We start from the raw sequence: 17,555 nt of genomic DNA, 5'->3' as shown, positions 1-17,555 counted from the left end.
TATCTTGATTAACTCTTGCTTATTATTTTGTCAGAGATTAAATAGAAGCTTATGTGATTACTTCTACCTCTGCCTTGACTGGGCTGGGTCCAGGTCACTTACATGTTCTTATAGCTCTTGTATAGCCTCTTCACAACACTTAACACAATTAGAATTAACAGTTACATTCATTATATTTAATATATCTCCCCATTGCTTGCTTATAAATTCAGAGTCCAGACTTCATGACTTTCCTGTTTAGTGTAGTTATTTCAGAGCTTCAAAGTATAAGACACATTGCAGAACTTATAAATTAAAAAAAAAATGCTTGTGCAACTACATGTATAGTTAAGATGATTTTGTTTATCATCATATGTAAGCTCTAAATCATACCTTATATTTTACCCTCTAAAACTGGATTTGTAATTTTTGTATTCCTCAATAATTACTAAATGGATAATAATGTCACTGTGACTTCTTTAAAATAGATATATTAAATAAAAATTAAAATAATTAGGAGCTGGTTAGATAGCACTGCTGACCCAAGGGACATGAATTTTCACAAACTCAAGGAGATAGTAGAGAACACTGGCCATTGTAAACAACCTAAATGTCCATCACCAGATGGATGGATAAAGAAGATGTGGTATTATATGTGTACACACACACACACATATATTATATACAGTGGAATATTACTCAGCCATCAAAAAGAATGAAATAAGGCCATTTGCAGCACATGGATGGACCTAGAGAGTCTCATACTGAGTGAAGGAAACCAGACAGAAAGGGAAAAATATCATATAACATCCCTTACATGTGGAATCTAAAAAGAAATTATGGAAATGAACTTACAGAATAGAGAATCACAGACTTAGAAAAGGAACTCACAGTTGCTGAGGGGAAAGGATAGTTAAGGACTTTGGGAAGGTCATGTACACAATGCTATATTTTAAATGGATAACCAATAGAAACCTATTGTATAGTACATGGAACTCTGCTCAATGTTATTTGCCATTCTGTATGAGGGGGGTTAGGGGGACAATGTATACATATGTCTATGTGGCTGAGTCCCTTCATTATTCACCTGAAACTATCACAACACTGATAATTGGTTATACTCCAACACAAAGTGCTTTAGGTGCTAAAAAATAAAAAAATAAAATGAAGAGATGTTTATTTTATTTTTGTATAAAATTTTTGAATGTCTTACTACATTATGAGCATAGGGTCCATAATTGAAAATATATAAATGAAAAGATAAAATAAAAAATACATAAATGGGCTTGTTAAATGAATTCCAAATCTTAGTAACACAGGTAACTATAATATAATCTGTGAAATAGATTTGATGTTTCAAAAGACATTTCTACATTATTCTTTCAATTGACCCCAGAATGGCATTTCAAAGAGAATTACAAAGCAGTTAAATATCCACAGTTCAATGTCCATACTTCTTGGTGTTCAGTGTAATTCAGAAACATATGGAAGCAGATTCATAATATTACAGATTGTACTGGCACTCATTTCATGTGATTAGATTTTTATCATATAGAATGGATATTTAACAAGTAAAGGTGACACAAGTGAATAAAAATAAAGGCATATTCCGCCTGCAGCTCATATAAACTTCCTTTGTGCTGAATTAATGAGTAAGTGGTTTTTCTGGCATGACTTGACAGAGCATGTAAATTAACCAACAATATGAAGCCTTGGAGATTAAAGCAACAGCTGCAGTGGATGCTGAGGTTCAGGGAATGTAGCATCACCTTTCAATAAGGTAAGAACTGATGTGCATGCATCAGTGAGACTATGCTGCTCACCATAAAACAGGTCCCATGACAGAAATAGTAATATGGGCTTTGCACACTGTGCTATAATTTAAAAGCTCTACTTTTATTTTCCAGGTGAAACATGGGGAAATGGAGTTCAATTTGCTTCAAATTGCTACACCATATTATGAAGAGACTACAGGCCTCAAACTTACAGGATGCATAATCTTTGATAAGTAATTTTCCAGAGTGCCTCAGTTTTGCTCTTAGTTAAATTAAGATTAATACCAACAATGCAGAGTTGGGGAAAAAAGTATTATTTATGAATAAATCCAGTATTGCAGCTAAGACAATGTTATACTTTAATGAAATGTTCTTAGTTTACCTACCATGTGACAATTTTAGATAAACATTCAACTGCTTCTCTTCCTTTCTTGTATAAAATTCCTTTATACAGGTGGAGGTAGAAAATTCTGTTGACTCAAGCTACATTGACTGCAGGGAGAAAAAGAGAATTGACAGGAAATAAAGTACAGAGGGGTAAACAGAAAGGTAAAGTATTAGAACAATAGAGAGTATTACACGTAAATGACAATGAGATGTACAGGTACAGTTGCTAGACACTGGACTGCCTCCAACACCCATTTCACCTTCTTTCTGTGTGTCTTTTTGTTCAGTAGAGGTTGGCAAGGGAAATGTTTCATTTGCTACATTCCCTAGCTGCTAGAGCTTTAGATGACAGTTATTTTCCTCCAATCAGATAGAATCAAAGAAGCTTTGGAAGGAGAAAGTGAGACAGAGACTTTGCCTTTATTTTTACTTCCAAACATGGTCACAAAAGCATCTTTTTTGTCAGGAACAAGACAAGGGTGCCCACTCTCACCACTATTATTCAACATAGTTTTGGAAGTGTTGGCCACAGCAATCAGAGCACAAAAAGAAATAAAAGGAATCCAGATAGGAAAAGAAGAAGTAAAACTCTCACTGTTTGCAGACAACATGATCCTCTACATAGAAAACCCTAAAGATTTTACCAGAAAATTACTAGAGCTAATCAGTGAATATAGTAAAGTTGCAGGATACAAAATTAACACACAGAAATCCCTTGTATTCCTATACACTAACAATGAGAAAACAGAAAGAGAAATTAAGGAAACAATACCATTCACCATTGCAACAAAAAGCATAAAATACTTAGCAGTATATCTACCTAAAGAAATGAAAGACCTATACATAGAAAACTATAAAACACTAATGAAAGAAATCAAAGAGGACACAAATAGATGGAGAAACATACCATGCTCATGGATTGGAAGAATCAATATTGTGAAAATGACTATACTACCCAAAGTAATCTATAGATTCAATGCAATCCCTATCAAACTACCAACAGTATTTTTCACAGAACTAGAACAAATAATTTCACAATTTGTATGGAAATACAAAAAACCTCAAATAGCCAAAGCAATCTTGAGAAAGAAGAATGGAATTGGAGGAATCAACCTGCCTGACTTCAGGCTCTACTACAAAGCCACAGTCATCAAGACAGTATGGTACTGGCACAAAGACAGAAATATATATCAATGGAACAGAATAGAAAGCCCAGAGATAAATCCATGTACCTACAGACACTTTATCATTGACAAAGGAGGCAAGAATATACAATGGAAAAAAGACAACCTCTTTAAAACTGGTCAACCACTTGTAAAAGAATGAAACTAGAACACTTTCTAACACCATACACAAAAATAAACTCAAAATGGATTAAAGATCTAAATGTAAGACCAGAAACTATAAAACTCCTAGAGGAGAACATAGGCAAAACACTCTCTGACATAAATCACAGCAGGATCCTCTATGACCCACCTCCCAGAATATTGGAAATAAAAGCAAAAATAAACAAACGGGACCTAATGAAACTTAAACGCTTTTGCACAACAGAGGAAACTATAAGCAAGGTGAAAAGACAGCCCTCAGATTGGGAGAAAATAATAGCAAATGAAGAAACAGACAAAGGTTTAATCTCAAAAATATACAAGCAACTCCTGCAGCTCAATTCCAGAAAAATAAATGACCCAATCAAAAAATGGGCCAAAGAACTCAACAGGCATTTCTCCAAAGAAGACATACAGATGGCTAACAAACACATGGAAGGTTGCTCAATATCACTCATTATCAGAGAAATGCAAATCAAAACCTCAATATGGTACCATTACATGCCAGTCAGAATGGCTGCTATCCAAAAGTCTACAAGCAATAAATGCTGGAGAGGGTGTGGAGAAAAGGGAACCCTCTTATACTGCTGGTGAGAATGCAAACTAGTACAGCCACTATGGAGAACAGTGTGGAGATTTCTTAAAAAACTGGAAATAGAACTGCCATATGACCCACGAGGAAACCAGATCTGAAAGAGCACATGCACCCCAATGTTCACCGCAGCACTGTTTATAATTGCCAGGATACAGAAGCAACCTAGATGCCCATCAGCAGACGAATGGATAAGGAAGCTGTGGTACATATACACCATGGAATATTACTCAGCTATTAAAAAGAATTCATTTGAATCAGTTCTAATGAGATGGATGAAACTGGAGCCCATTATACAGAGTGCATTAAACCAGAAAGATAAAGACCATTACAGTATACTAACACATATATATGGAATCTAAAAAGATGGTAATGATAACCCTATATGCAAAAGCAGAAAAAGAGACACAGATGTACAGAATAGACTTTGGGACTCTGTGGGAGAAGGCGAGGGTGGGATGTTCTGAGAGAATAGCATTGAAACAAGTATACTATCAAGGGTGAAACAGATCACCAGCCCAGGTTGGATGCATGAGACAAGTGCTCAGGGCTGGTGCACTGGGAAGACCCAGAGGGATGGGATGGGGAGGGAGGTGGGAGTGGGGATCGGGATGGGGAACACATGTAAATCCATGGCTGATTCATGTCAATGCATGGCAAAAACCACTACAATATTGTAAAGTAATTAGCCTCCAACTAATAAAAATAAATGAAAAAAAATTAAAAATTAAAAAAAAGCATCTTTTTTTTTTTTTTACTTTTAGCAGTATTAACTAAGCATGAACCTAATTTCCAGTGTCCAGCCATCTGTTGGTAAAAGAGGGGTTACACCTGTCAGATTGAAGTATGGTAATTTCTGAATTATGTCTCAAACAGTTCTGAATCCAGAATAAATAGCTCTGAATTCAGAATAAACAGTAGTAATAAAGCATGGCAGTTTCTGGAGTATAGTATCACGATCCTATGGAGCGGTTCTCAATCCAATGGCTCCTAATCAAAAAAGAAGCATTAACTTCATTGGGGAGTTTGGTTCAGTGGGGTGGCTTTGTGATTCATTGTTGACAGCTCAACCAGTTTCTTCAAATCTACCAAGGCATTTAGTAACCTGTCCTAAAATCCTTTTTTGTTTAAAACAGATAAATTGATATCATTCTCTGAAACTGAACCATGGAGAGTCTAATAGAGTTCCATAACTATTGTAACTAATGGTGGAATTATATGGACAAGCAACAGCTTAGACCATTTGAAAGATAATATTTATTTGGTTAAGTCTTAATATACTTTTTCTTCTTTAAAATATTATGCTTCCACTCAAATAGAAAGTATGGAATATAGGAAAAAGTTACTAATTACCCACCATATATGCTAAATTAGGCAATGGACAGCGACAGCAGGAAGAGAAAACACAGTACTAATTTAAATGTGCTCACAATCAATATAAGGATGACACATCCATAAGAAGTTTAAAGAGTGTGGAAGCACAATGAAGTAAGAGTGCTCTAACAGCACAGAGATAAGGGAGTGATTGTGTCGGTGGTGATGAGGCAGGGATAATCTTGTGATTCTAGTGATTGCCAGCTTTTGTGTAAGGGTTTCTCAAAGTGGGATCCACAAAACCAGTGCTCTGAGATTAATAGATTCTTTATAAAGAAAGCATCTCAGTGATATAATTGAAGAAAATGGGTTAAACTAAATCATATTTTGTTTTTCTGGAGCTATTCAGAACCTATAATAGCTAATGCACATTGACTGTCTCCAAAAAAGGAACATAACCCAAAGTATTCCATACTTTTTTCTTGATAGCAGACTGTAGTTTACATGGACTGTTTGTCAAGAGTACTATTTTAAAGAATGCGCTTTGAAAATAAAATGTGACATAAGGTAGAGAAGAGTGATTCTTAAAGAATACAGAAAAATGGTCATCATGGATGTAATGCACTAAGAAAATGCAAACCAGAATAAATATTCACTGTAAATTAATCAGGCTTTCCAGGTGACGCTAGTGCTAAGAACCCACCTGCCAATGCAGGAGACATAAGAGGCATGGGTTTAATCCTTGGGTCGGGAAGATCCCCTGGAGGAGGGCATGGCAACCCACTCCAGTATCCTTGCCTGAAGAATTCCACAGACAGAGGAGCCTGGTGGGCTACAGTTCATAGGATCATAAAGAGTCAGACACAACTGAAGCAACTTAGCACACTGCCATGCTTATAATTAATTAGTTGCTAAACTGAAAAGTATTTTCAGTACCATGCTAAAGGATTTGGAAAATATTGTGCATTCAAGCAGAAGCTATGAAAATGTGTGTGTGTTTTGTTTTGTTTTTTTAATAAAAGTGAGTGAAGTGTAAAAGTCAGCCACAGTATAGGATAATCATGTGGCATTAAGATAACATATTACTGCCAGTCCTGATGGAATGGCAGTTCTGGAAACCAAAAGGAATATTTTTCAAAGGCCAAGGAGTGCCTGTGAACTTGATGTACTAGAGGAAAGTTTGTAATGTGAAACACATCTATGCACACGTGCACACACATACAACACTAGGACAACAGAAGTCTGTACTAATTTCTCAAAAACGTCAAAAATATAATCACAGGAATTGCCTTGAAAATGTTTTGTAGTTAAAAATAAAAACTACTGGATTTCACAGCATTGAAATTATGTGTGTTCTTTACAATAATTTTTTTTTCAGTATTCCTCATTATGGTTTAGTAAGATAAAAATATTTCACTTCACTTTAAAAAATTTTTTAAGTACAGAATAAAGTTAAACTAATAACTCAAAGATTCAAAATAAACATCCAATACTTATTGAATGTTAACTATGTCCAAAATGCTATTTTAAATAGTTTTTATACAGTAACTATTTTATCTTCAAAGTAAACATTATGAATAGGTACTACTACTATTTCAATTTTATGAATTATAAAACTGAAGCTTTGGGGAGTCTAATCCCTTCGGCAAAGTCACCACTGTCTGGCTCTAAGCAAAGCTGCTGTGATACAGAGACACAAACATACAATGGCTTGAATAAGATAGAAGTTTCTCATTCCAGAGCTACAGTCAGGTAAGGAGTGCACCCTTGTTCCACAGATCAGCAGGAACCCAGATTCCTTCTACCTACTGGTTCTGTCATTCTTAGGGTGTTGTCTTTACTGGTGTGGCTGAAGCGAGCTCTTCAATATAATTATGTCCACACTGCAGTCCATCGGAAGGATGTAAGAGCAGTGGAGGACAAGGAGGTACTTTAAAAGGGTAAGATCCAGAATGTGCCTACATCACTTCTTCTCAATCCCCACTGGCCATAACGTAAGTCATATGAATTTCCCTAGGTCCAGAAGAAGGTGAATAACCACCAAAAATGAATAAGAGAATGAATACTGGAGACAACTGGCAACCAGACTTAAAGAATCTCAGTATATCACTTGGGGTCTCATCTACTAATTAATAGATATGAGATACAAACTTGGTTCTATCCTATTTAACTCTCAGCTAATATTCTACACCTAAAACTAACTTTGAAATAAATGTTTTAACCAGATTAATAGATATCACTTTTGATAATATAAAGTTATCCTTTTAGGGTTAGCAACTATTCAGAAACATTGCAATATATAGAACCATGGCTTTGGTGCACAATGATTATTGTTAATCATAGTGAACACATTTTTCTATGATTATCAATGCATTAATCATTAAATTATACATATGACTTATAGAAAATCTTGTTCTGTACAGATACATCATTCCATTCACCTAATTTATTGGTAAAATCCCAATCCTCAGAGACAGTATCTTCTTATCTGTAAGAATTTGACCATCAGACCTTCAAAAAGAATCCTCTTTGTCATTATTTCTCCTGAGGAGAATTTAATTTGACTAATGTTATTTTAACTTACAATAGATTTTCTTGGAAAAAGTACCTCTATAAATCAGAGGATTACCTGCATTGACAGTAGGCAACGAAACCTATCTCTTGGAGCTCACCAGTCAAATTTTGCTCATGCTTTCAGTGAGAGAGAATCCACATGCAAATTGGATCACTTATGCATATAATGGTAGTATCTTTCTAGGTCAGTATCTACAGAAGTGCATATGAAAATAAAATTTCTCTCTTGAATCCCACCAAATCTAAATTTTAGCAGAGAGGCAAGGATCAAACACAGGGTCAAGGTTAAATTGAAAATAAAGTAATCTTGTACATCTCTTGAGCTTCCACTGCAAGTGATTATAGCAATCAGGAGGTGCCTTTCTGTGCTAAGAGCTGATGTGGATAAAGTGAGGGCTCTAGTCTTTCTATCTGGATCCTTGCACAACTACTAAGATGTACTTTTAAACTTTCAGGTACATTAGTAGTGCCATAAGCAGTCGAAATCTCTTTTCATATCATTTTAGCAGTCATTTGGCTGTATCACAGGCCACTGTTTCTTGTATGCTACAGTAAACCTCCACCTAAAAGTGTCAGGCTGACTGTGAGAAGTTATCAACTATCTGCATGGTTGACAGAACTCCAAAAAAATATTCTGCCTTACACACCAGAAAAGGTCTCTGCTTCATTAACAGTAGCATCAGTTCTTAAAGATCAATGAAAACTTCCAAATAAATTCTGTTTATTCTTACTCATAACATGTATTTATAACAATGCCTGCAAAAATGAGCTTGGTTATTGATTTTTAATGAAAAATAATGCTCAAATTTGTCCAAGTAATTTGCTTTTATGTTTGTGACCTTCCTCTGAAATTAGTCTTCATTACTCGATAACTTCTTAAATCTCTAAAAAAGAAAGACATGTATACTGATGACTGACACTATCTTTATTTTTATATTGTCATTATATATATATATAGATATAGATTATATATGTATATAAACTTAAAACTATAACAAAATCAGTATAAGACTGAAAGTATGAGGAAGTACTTTTTTTCAAAAGACTACTTAATATTTTCTAATTAACACAAGAATGATTATTTAGGTCTATAAAATAACATCAGTTTTGCTACTTTGTAGCTTACCAGGCTCACAAATTTTTCAAAAGTATTATAAAGAGGTAATGTGCTATTTTGATGGTCTTTACACATAAACAAGCAACATGTATTATGAATAAATTATTCTAATAGATTTGATATATTCATTAAAATAATTCCAGGAAATTTCCAGTCTCCTAGGCTTTAGCATTAAGACCTTTAAATCCAATACCTTTGGTTTGAGTTCTACTACCATTACTATGTGAATTCATTTATTCAAATGTTCATTTATTCAAGAAAAGACTAGTGATCACATCTAGATATTGTGCTAGTACTCAAGAATACAATGACGGGCATTGTAGACATGGATCACATTCAAGTTTCTTAGATCCTAATAAGAAGTACAAATACTAGCAAAATTCTTATATACGTATAAAAATACAAATTGTGTTGTTTGTAAATGGAAAATATAGATATTAATTAGGGGGTAATACATGGTGTAATGATTTAATCTGTGGCTTGAGAAGGCTCCTTTGAAGAAGTATATGTGGCTCCAAAATTTGCAAGAATGATGTGTATGACATGGTAGGGCCAGAAAGAAAATATGAGCTATTAAAAAAGGATGAGAGAGGATCTGTATTCTGAATTTGGGAGCACTGGCCTATTCATATCCTTAACATCCAAAGATTAAACTCTAACATATTGAGCTTGAACATGGTTATTTAAATATAGTTTCAATTTGAAATGCTTTCTAGCCATTCAGTAAAATAACAACTTAAAAACCTTGTTTTTTGTTTGTTTCTTTTTAATTTTTGACCAGGCAAATGAAGGTCCAGGTTAAAGAATGAATATATATATTTCTAGCCTCCCTGCAGCTATGCAAAAACATGGGACTCAATTTTGACCAAAGATGTGGTGGTAAATTGTCAGGTATAAATTCCACAAAGAATCTTTAAAGGAAAGACTAGAAAATGGACATGAGGGCTGGAGCACAAGCATCCATTTCAGCCTTTGAGGAACTGCCATGTGCAGATGATACTGGGGAGAAAGATCTAGGAGCCTCATTCTCTGACATGTTCACTCTATAATACTAAACTTAATGCCTCTAATCTTTTTTTTTTAAGTAAGAACAATATCAATTTTACTTTTCACTCTCTGTGCTGGGACCCCCCACTAAACCATTTCTAGTCCTTAAATAAAAGCATTCTCCTGCCTCAGGGTATTTGCATTTGCTAATCCTTCTCTTAAAAAAAACTATCCCTTCAATAATCCTATGGCTAACTCCCTCTACTCATTAAAAAAAGAAAGCAAGCAAGCAAGAAAGAAAACCAAAGTATCTTCTGTGACTATTCCAAAATCACAGCATACATATCACACTGCTTCATTAAATTTCCTTTTCTGTCTTATTTTTCATAGTACCTACCACTCACTGACTTCCTTCCTTTTCTTCCTTCTTTCTGTCATGTATTTATTTTCTTTCTTCTACCATTAATTACACATTTAGAACAACAATGACTAGAACTTACATAAACACTTTTTAATACATGAATACAATATCATTACAAAGTTCACTCTAGTTCAGTATAGGTTATAGATTACTATAACACCTAAAATAAAAGCTGACTCTTTCTAATAACCCACTTAGGTTTAAGGGAGGAAGAGATACTGTAATTTTATATACACTCAAATTCTACTGATAGTATTGTTCAGCTAGAAGCACCCACCAGCCCATACTTACATAACACAACACTTCAATAACACTGTGAAAGTGAAAGTTGTTCAGTTGTGTCCAACTCTTTGCAGCCCCGAGGACTATACAGTCCATGAAATTCTCCAGGCCAGAATACCGGATTGGGAAGCCTTTCCCTTCTCCAGGGATCTTCCCAACCCAGGGATCAAACCCAGGTCTCCCGCATTGTAGGTGGATTCTTTACCAGCTGAGCCACAAGGAAAGCCCAAGAATACTGGAGTTTAGTGAACGTATTAACACTCTTTAAAAAAAGAGAAATGGTGTGTGAGAAAAGACATGGAGACAGTAAGATCATGTTCAGAACTGGGAAGAAACAGAGAAGAGCAAGGCTTAGAAACCAGGCATGATCTGCACATGTTATTCTTGCTTAAAAAAAGACCATAAGGCATCAGGAAGTAAATAGCAATCATACTGAGATGCACTGCAATTTAAGTATTCTCTCTCGTGTCTACTTCTTTATAAAGTCCTCATTCATTCAACAAATATGAATGGATATCAAGGAAGTGGGGGTATGTTGTGAGCAAAAATAGAGAACCTGAATATGACTTTTTGAGGAGAAAAGCATAAGTAGGAAATCACTATGATTTATGATTTCATATTTCATCTTCTGATGTTGAGCTATGAAAATCTATACACAGATGAGCAAAGAAGTTTATGTAAAAATACTAAAGAGGTCAATTTTGATCAGCTGAATTTCTAAAATAAATAGTTATAATAAAATACTTTTCTTCATTTTAACAAGGAAATGGAATTAGGATAAAGTGACAGATTAAAGGTTCTACTCTATTTAAAAATATTCATTTGAATCTATATTAAAGCTCATTCTATTTAGAAAAAAGGTAAGATATATGTATATTCATTATAACAAGGCTTTAATGTTTTTAATCAGAGTAAGAGATTAGTGATCATCTCAGCCTGGACAGCACCATAGAAGCACTGTTAAAACTTAGCATTTGTTATATAGCCTTTATTATATAAATGCAACTTCATTTCTCCAAGGAAAAGTCAGGAATTTGGCATATTCTTGATTTCAATGACAAGACACTTTCTTAGAACCCTTGGCTGAGGAAGTGACTAATTTCAGTTCCTAGCTGTATCTGATCTTTCGTCACCAGTGTGCACTCTTGATAGAAGAGGAGGGGGAGGGGCAGGAGGGGAGGAGTCAGTCTGTTCATGTTTCATAAGAGCTTTCCTGTGACCCTGTAGTTGCCATAAAAGCACTTGCCCAGTAGCATCCCCCACACTTCGAGGACCAGTGACACAGAACAGGGTCAAGATACGCAGCATGACAGACTTTACAGTCTGCATTTTAGTGGCACTTGGACACAAAAATTTGGTCACTTTTGACCTCAGTAACCCCGAGGCTGTGGGATAGATCCCATGTGAATTCTCTACTATTCTCATGAATACTATATCTAGAAGCTCTCGATTACTCTTCCTATATGTGACTAAATAAAGCTATAAAGAAACCAGAGTACAGACTGAAAATCTGAAAATAAAGTGAAATAGCATAAATAGGTGGTTGGTAACATCCTACTCTAATCAGTATTACCTACTACAAAAATCCACACAAGAATAGTCAATCATAATTTATAATATAAAAACTAGGAAATAATGAGAAATTTCTTTAGCATGTACAGTCCAGCATAAGATAGAAAACTGATTATTAAAAAAAACAAAAATGTGGTTTTTTCCTCACTAAGGCTTGCAGTGATCACAGTCTGGATAAAAAGCAACAGATAGAGTATTAAATAAAGTTAAAATGGGCATTAATTCAATATATGAAATAGAGTTCCTTATAGAGTTCCCACATAGTAGATTTAATTAGTAAGGACAATTTTACCACTTCTTCATACAACTAACGGCCTAGCATCATGAACGGAGAAGGCAATGGCAACCCACTCCAGTACTCTTGCCTGGAGAATCCCATGGACGGAGGAGCCTGGTGGGCTGCCGTCTATGGGGTCGCACAGAGTTGGGCACGACTGATGTGACTTAGCAGCGGCAGCCTCATGAAACCTAAAACCTATTGCATCCTATTAGTGTAATAACCTGTCTTTTTAATGAATGTTAGTCACAACAAAACTTGATCATCTAGACCCTCATGACCAAGTGTACTCACAGCTATCTGTATATTTTAAGAACAAATTAAGCTCAAAAATGCTATTTCCTAGTAGCTGACATGAATCAAAAGTTTGAAAAACTGCATAACACAAAAATGTGCTTTTTAATTTGCAACATTTCTTCCTGGCTGCCACAGGTTGGGGTTCCCTAGGAAATAGTGAAATGAAGATGTGAATGTGGAAGACTTATGAGGACAGTCAACGTGGGGCGCACAGGAGAAGGGACAGGGATGGAGGGAGCCGCAGGTGAAGCTGTCGTGCGGTCACAGGCCCTTGGCCAACCTTCAGGAAGACTTGAGGCTAGGGTGGACTAGGAAAGTCGTCCTGGGTGGGGCAAAGGGGCTTTGCGTTTTTTTTTTTCTTAACATCTGTTTTTAACTGAAGAATTGTTCTACCATGCTGTGTTGGTTTCTGCCATACAACCACATGAATCAGCTCTAAGTATACATACATCCCCTCCTTGAGGCTCCCTCCCCCTCCTCCCCAGCTCCAGGCCCTCACAGAGCACCAGGCTGAGCTCCCTGTGCCATACGGCAGTTTTCCACTAACAATCTGTTTTACACACAGTAGTTTATATACATCAATGCTACTCACTCAATTTGTCCCTCTTCTTTTCCCATTGTGTCTATCAGTTCCATGTTTATCAGTCACTGGGTGTGGAAACTGCCCTAAATGAGTGTTAGCTCAGCCGAAGCATTTTCCAAAAAGGGCTGACAGTTTTTGGCTAGACACTAGTTAGGAGATGAAATTGTTCAGTCCTGAAGAGAGATCTGTGTGGCATTCATAACACTTGCTTCTTCAAATATTAATTAAACACCTATAATGTTCAAGTCCCTATTGGCAGAGGAATCCAAGCCTTTAATATAAGTTCCTCTCTCAAGAAGCTTAGCAGCATAGATATTACACATATAGAATATATTTAATATTACTCTTATATTACTCTTAACATCAAATACCATATATATCAATTAATATACTCAACCCTGTTTAGCACTTATTTAAAGACATATAAGACAAAATCAAAACCCATAAATATATAGAAAGGAGGAGGTCATCTGCATGTGGGAAAGTATTGGGAAAATACTATATCCATTTAGGACTATAAATATAAATAGGATTTTAACTTGAGGAAATGAGGGGGTGATATTAAGGTATAAGGAACATTATTAGAAAAAGCAGGCAAATAATTATGAAGTGGGACCTGTCAGAGAAACAAGGCCAGTCTGACAAAAATATAGGGCATATATAAAAAGTTTGTCGAGGTAATGTCATAAAGAAAAGCTGATGCACATTTGAAAGTCCAGATTTATTGGAGATCTTACTGATCTCCACTGAAAGATCACTACCTGTTTGTTTATGAATAGATAAAGGAATGACATTTTAAGATATGATCTTCTCTCTAACTAGTATAGCCAACTGACCTTTCCCAATAATTCCATGTGTTTTCTAGAATTCTGTCACTAGAGCAGACAATCAAAATATTTTCTTTTCTTGGTAGACCTGTTTACAGGCTGTAATTCAAAGGAATTAAAATTTTAAAATTCTTAAATTAAATCACCCCTACTGAGTACATAAAGAACTTGAAGCTTTTAGGATTAAGGAATTTATCCTGTTAAAGTCAGACCTATTGTCTTAAAAGATCACACTTGTTAACTAATAGGCTATCTGGGGATTCACATCAAAATTTATTTAACAAGACTTAAACTATAGATGTTTTAACTATATATATATATATATATATATATATATATATATATATATATACATACACACACACACTTGGAAACTCACTATAGATATGTGTGTGTGTGTGTATGTGTGTGTGTGTGTATGTGTGTGTGTGTGTGTGTGTGTGTATATAATCAGTTGTGATTATAGTACACATTATATATATGTGTATAATATATATTGTGAATTTCCAAATAAACACAGAACACAATCTCAACCAAAAGAAAAGAAGCACTGATGTATGCTGCAGCTCTCCAGCTCAGTTACTATTCACTTATATGCCCTGAGATAATTATTTGAGATCTCGCTCTTCAAGCCTCTAACTCATTTTCCTCTATTCTCAGCTAACAATTCTGACATATACTTTGAAAAACAGAGAAGTAATAAAGAGAACAGATCTCTTTCCCAACACCAGTTCTGCCATTCTTCCTACATTTACAAGTTCTTAATTTTTATTAAATAAGTTTAAGACACTTCCTCCTTGGAAGAAAAGCTATGACCAACCTAGATAACATATTAAAAAGCAGAGAAATTACTCTGCCAGCAAAGGTCTGTCTAGTCATAGCTATGTTTTTTCCAACATTCGTGTACGGATGTGAGAGTTGGACTATAAAGAAAACTGAGCACTGAAGAATTGATGCTTTTGAACTGTGGTGTTGGAGAAGACTCTTGAGAGTCCCTTGGACTGCAAGGAGATCTAACCAGTCAATCCTAATGGAAATAAGTCCTGAATATTTATTGGAAGGACTGACGATGAAGCTGAAGCTCCAATACTTTGGCCAGCTGATGCAAAGAACTGACTATTGAAAAAGACCCTGATGCTGGAATAGATTGAAGGCGGGAGAAGAAGGGCATGACAGAGGATGAGATGGCTGGATGGCATCACCAACTCAATGGACATGAGTTTGAGTAAGCTCTGGGAGCTGGTGATGGACAGGGAAGCCTGGTGTGCTGCAATCCATGGGGTTGCAAGAGCCAGACACAACTGAGCAACTGAACTGAACTGATAAGTTCTTAACTGACCTCCTTGTTGATTGCAAGTATTCATGTACTCATCTAAAAGCATCTGATGTACATGTACTCTGTATCCCAACATTTCTGATCTACTCAAGGCCTTAGCTCCTGCACTTAACTGTTCTCTATCTCATATTATCAGTGTTCATCTTTGCATTATTTTTAATCTTTTTTCCTTTACATCTTCTCTTTTAAGCTGATAAGAACAGATACTACACTTGATCTTAGCCAAAAGGCCAAGAAGTGATACATCTTCTCTTGATACAATGTTTCTCTTGGCTTATCTAATTCCATTCACAGGAAAAAATAAATAAAACAATGGTATCAACATCAGTCAATTCTATTTGATCCCAACACCCCAACTCTGTAGCACATGTGCCCTGTTTCTTTTCAAGCTCTTTCATGTTGGAAATTTACCTCACTATCCCCACTAAAATTTTGTTGCAAAGGTCAACACAGACCTCTATGCTGCTTAAATCCAATGGTTAATCATTTCTATCAATGTATTCAACTTTTCAGCAGCACTTGACTACCTTCTCCTTCTAAAAATATAGCTTTTTGGCTTCCAGAAAACAACAGCCTTCAGGTTTTCATTCTGCCTCAATGGTTGCTTCTTATGAGTGACACGTCTTGGCTTTTCTTCCTCCAATCAATCAATTTTAAGTGTTAGTGGCCCTTGAGCTAAATCTATGGCCCTCTACTCTTCTGTATTATACTGTCTTCACAGAAGATTTCACCTGTTCTCAAGGCTTTAAAAATGATTTGTATGTTGAAGATTTTCAATTTTACATATTCTGAACTGACTTCTATCCTAGCTTCAAATCATCTAAACAACTGATTTCTTCTTAGATCTCCTTTTATAAGACAAAAGAAAGAAGCAGTCCCTGACATCTGGCATGTTTCCATTATTTCTCAGCATTCACAACCAGTCCATCAAGATATCTATCCTCAAAAGAAATGTTGCCTTCCTTTCACCATCTCTACAGATAGCATCCTTTTCACCCCATCAACATCTTTGGAATATTAACTGAACATCCTCCTTATTGAAATCTGTAAAACCTATGCCTCCTACAGTGCTTCCCTGATAGCTCAGTTAGTAAAGAATTTGCCTGCCATGCAGGAGACCCTGGTTCAATCCCTGGGTCAGGAAGATCCGCTGGAAAAGGGATAGGCTACCCACTCCAGTATTCTGGCCTGGAGAATTCCATGGACTGTAGAGTCCATGGGGTCACAGATTTGGACACAACTGAGCGACTTTCACTTTCACTCACTTTCATGCCTCCTACAGTGCATTTTCCATGCAAAACCTGAATAAGTTATAAACATTATGTAAACATGCAATGCCATTTCCCTACTTAAATCCTTGCAATGATTCACACTTAGAATGAAATTAAACACAAGATTACCACATGAACGGACCTTAGTACTTCTATGATAATATCCTGAAAGATTGTTATATTTAACTTCCTTGTTTCATCCACTCAAGCTTCCCTTTACTCCTTGAAGACATTTAGCTCTTTTCTGACTCAAATTCTCTGCTTTTAATTCACACTGTTTGAAACATTCATCATTTGTCACCCAGATCTTCATATGGAAGGTTCCTTCACTTAATTCAGGTTCAAATGTCACTTTAAAGAGATTGTTCCTTAAAACTCTATCTATACATCTGAGTCTCTTTTTCTGTTTTGCATATAGGGTTATTGTTACCATCTTTCTAAATTCCATATATATGTGTTAGTATACTGTAATGGTCTTTATCTTTCTGGCTTACTTCGCTCTGTATAATGGGCTCCAGTTTCATCCATCTCATTAGAACTGATTCAAATGAACTCTGGGAGAAGGAGAGGGTGGGATGTTTCAGGAGAACAGCATTGAAACATGTATATTATCTAGGGTGAAACGGATAACCAGCTCAG

The 17,555-nt window shown here is 35.7% G+C and overlaps 1 protein-coding gene and 1 pseudogene across 3 annotated transcripts in view; both read right to left on the bottom strand.

The window, feature by feature from the left end:
* The window catches only part of GRID2 (glutamate ionotropic receptor delta type subunit 2), a 1,526,424-nt gene that overhangs the window by 1,055,105 nt on the left and 453,764 nt on the right, over positions 1-17,555 (bottom strand). The gene's annotated exons all lie outside the window — the stretch shown is intronic.
* Positions 15,735-15,887, bottom strand: LOC139030314 (U2 spliceosomal RNA; annotated as a pseudogene).

The sequence above is a fragment of the Odocoileus virginianus genome, chromosome 21 (assembly GCF_023699985.2).
Source record: "Odocoileus virginianus isolate 20LAN1187 ecotype Illinois chromosome 21, Ovbor_1.2, whole genome shotgun sequence".
Taxonomy (NCBI): Eukaryota; Metazoa; Chordata; class Mammalia; order Artiodactyla; family Cervidae; genus Odocoileus; species Odocoileus virginianus.
The sequence above is the reverse complement of the archived record's forward strand: the minus strand, read 5'-3'. Positions and strand labels throughout refer to the sequence as shown.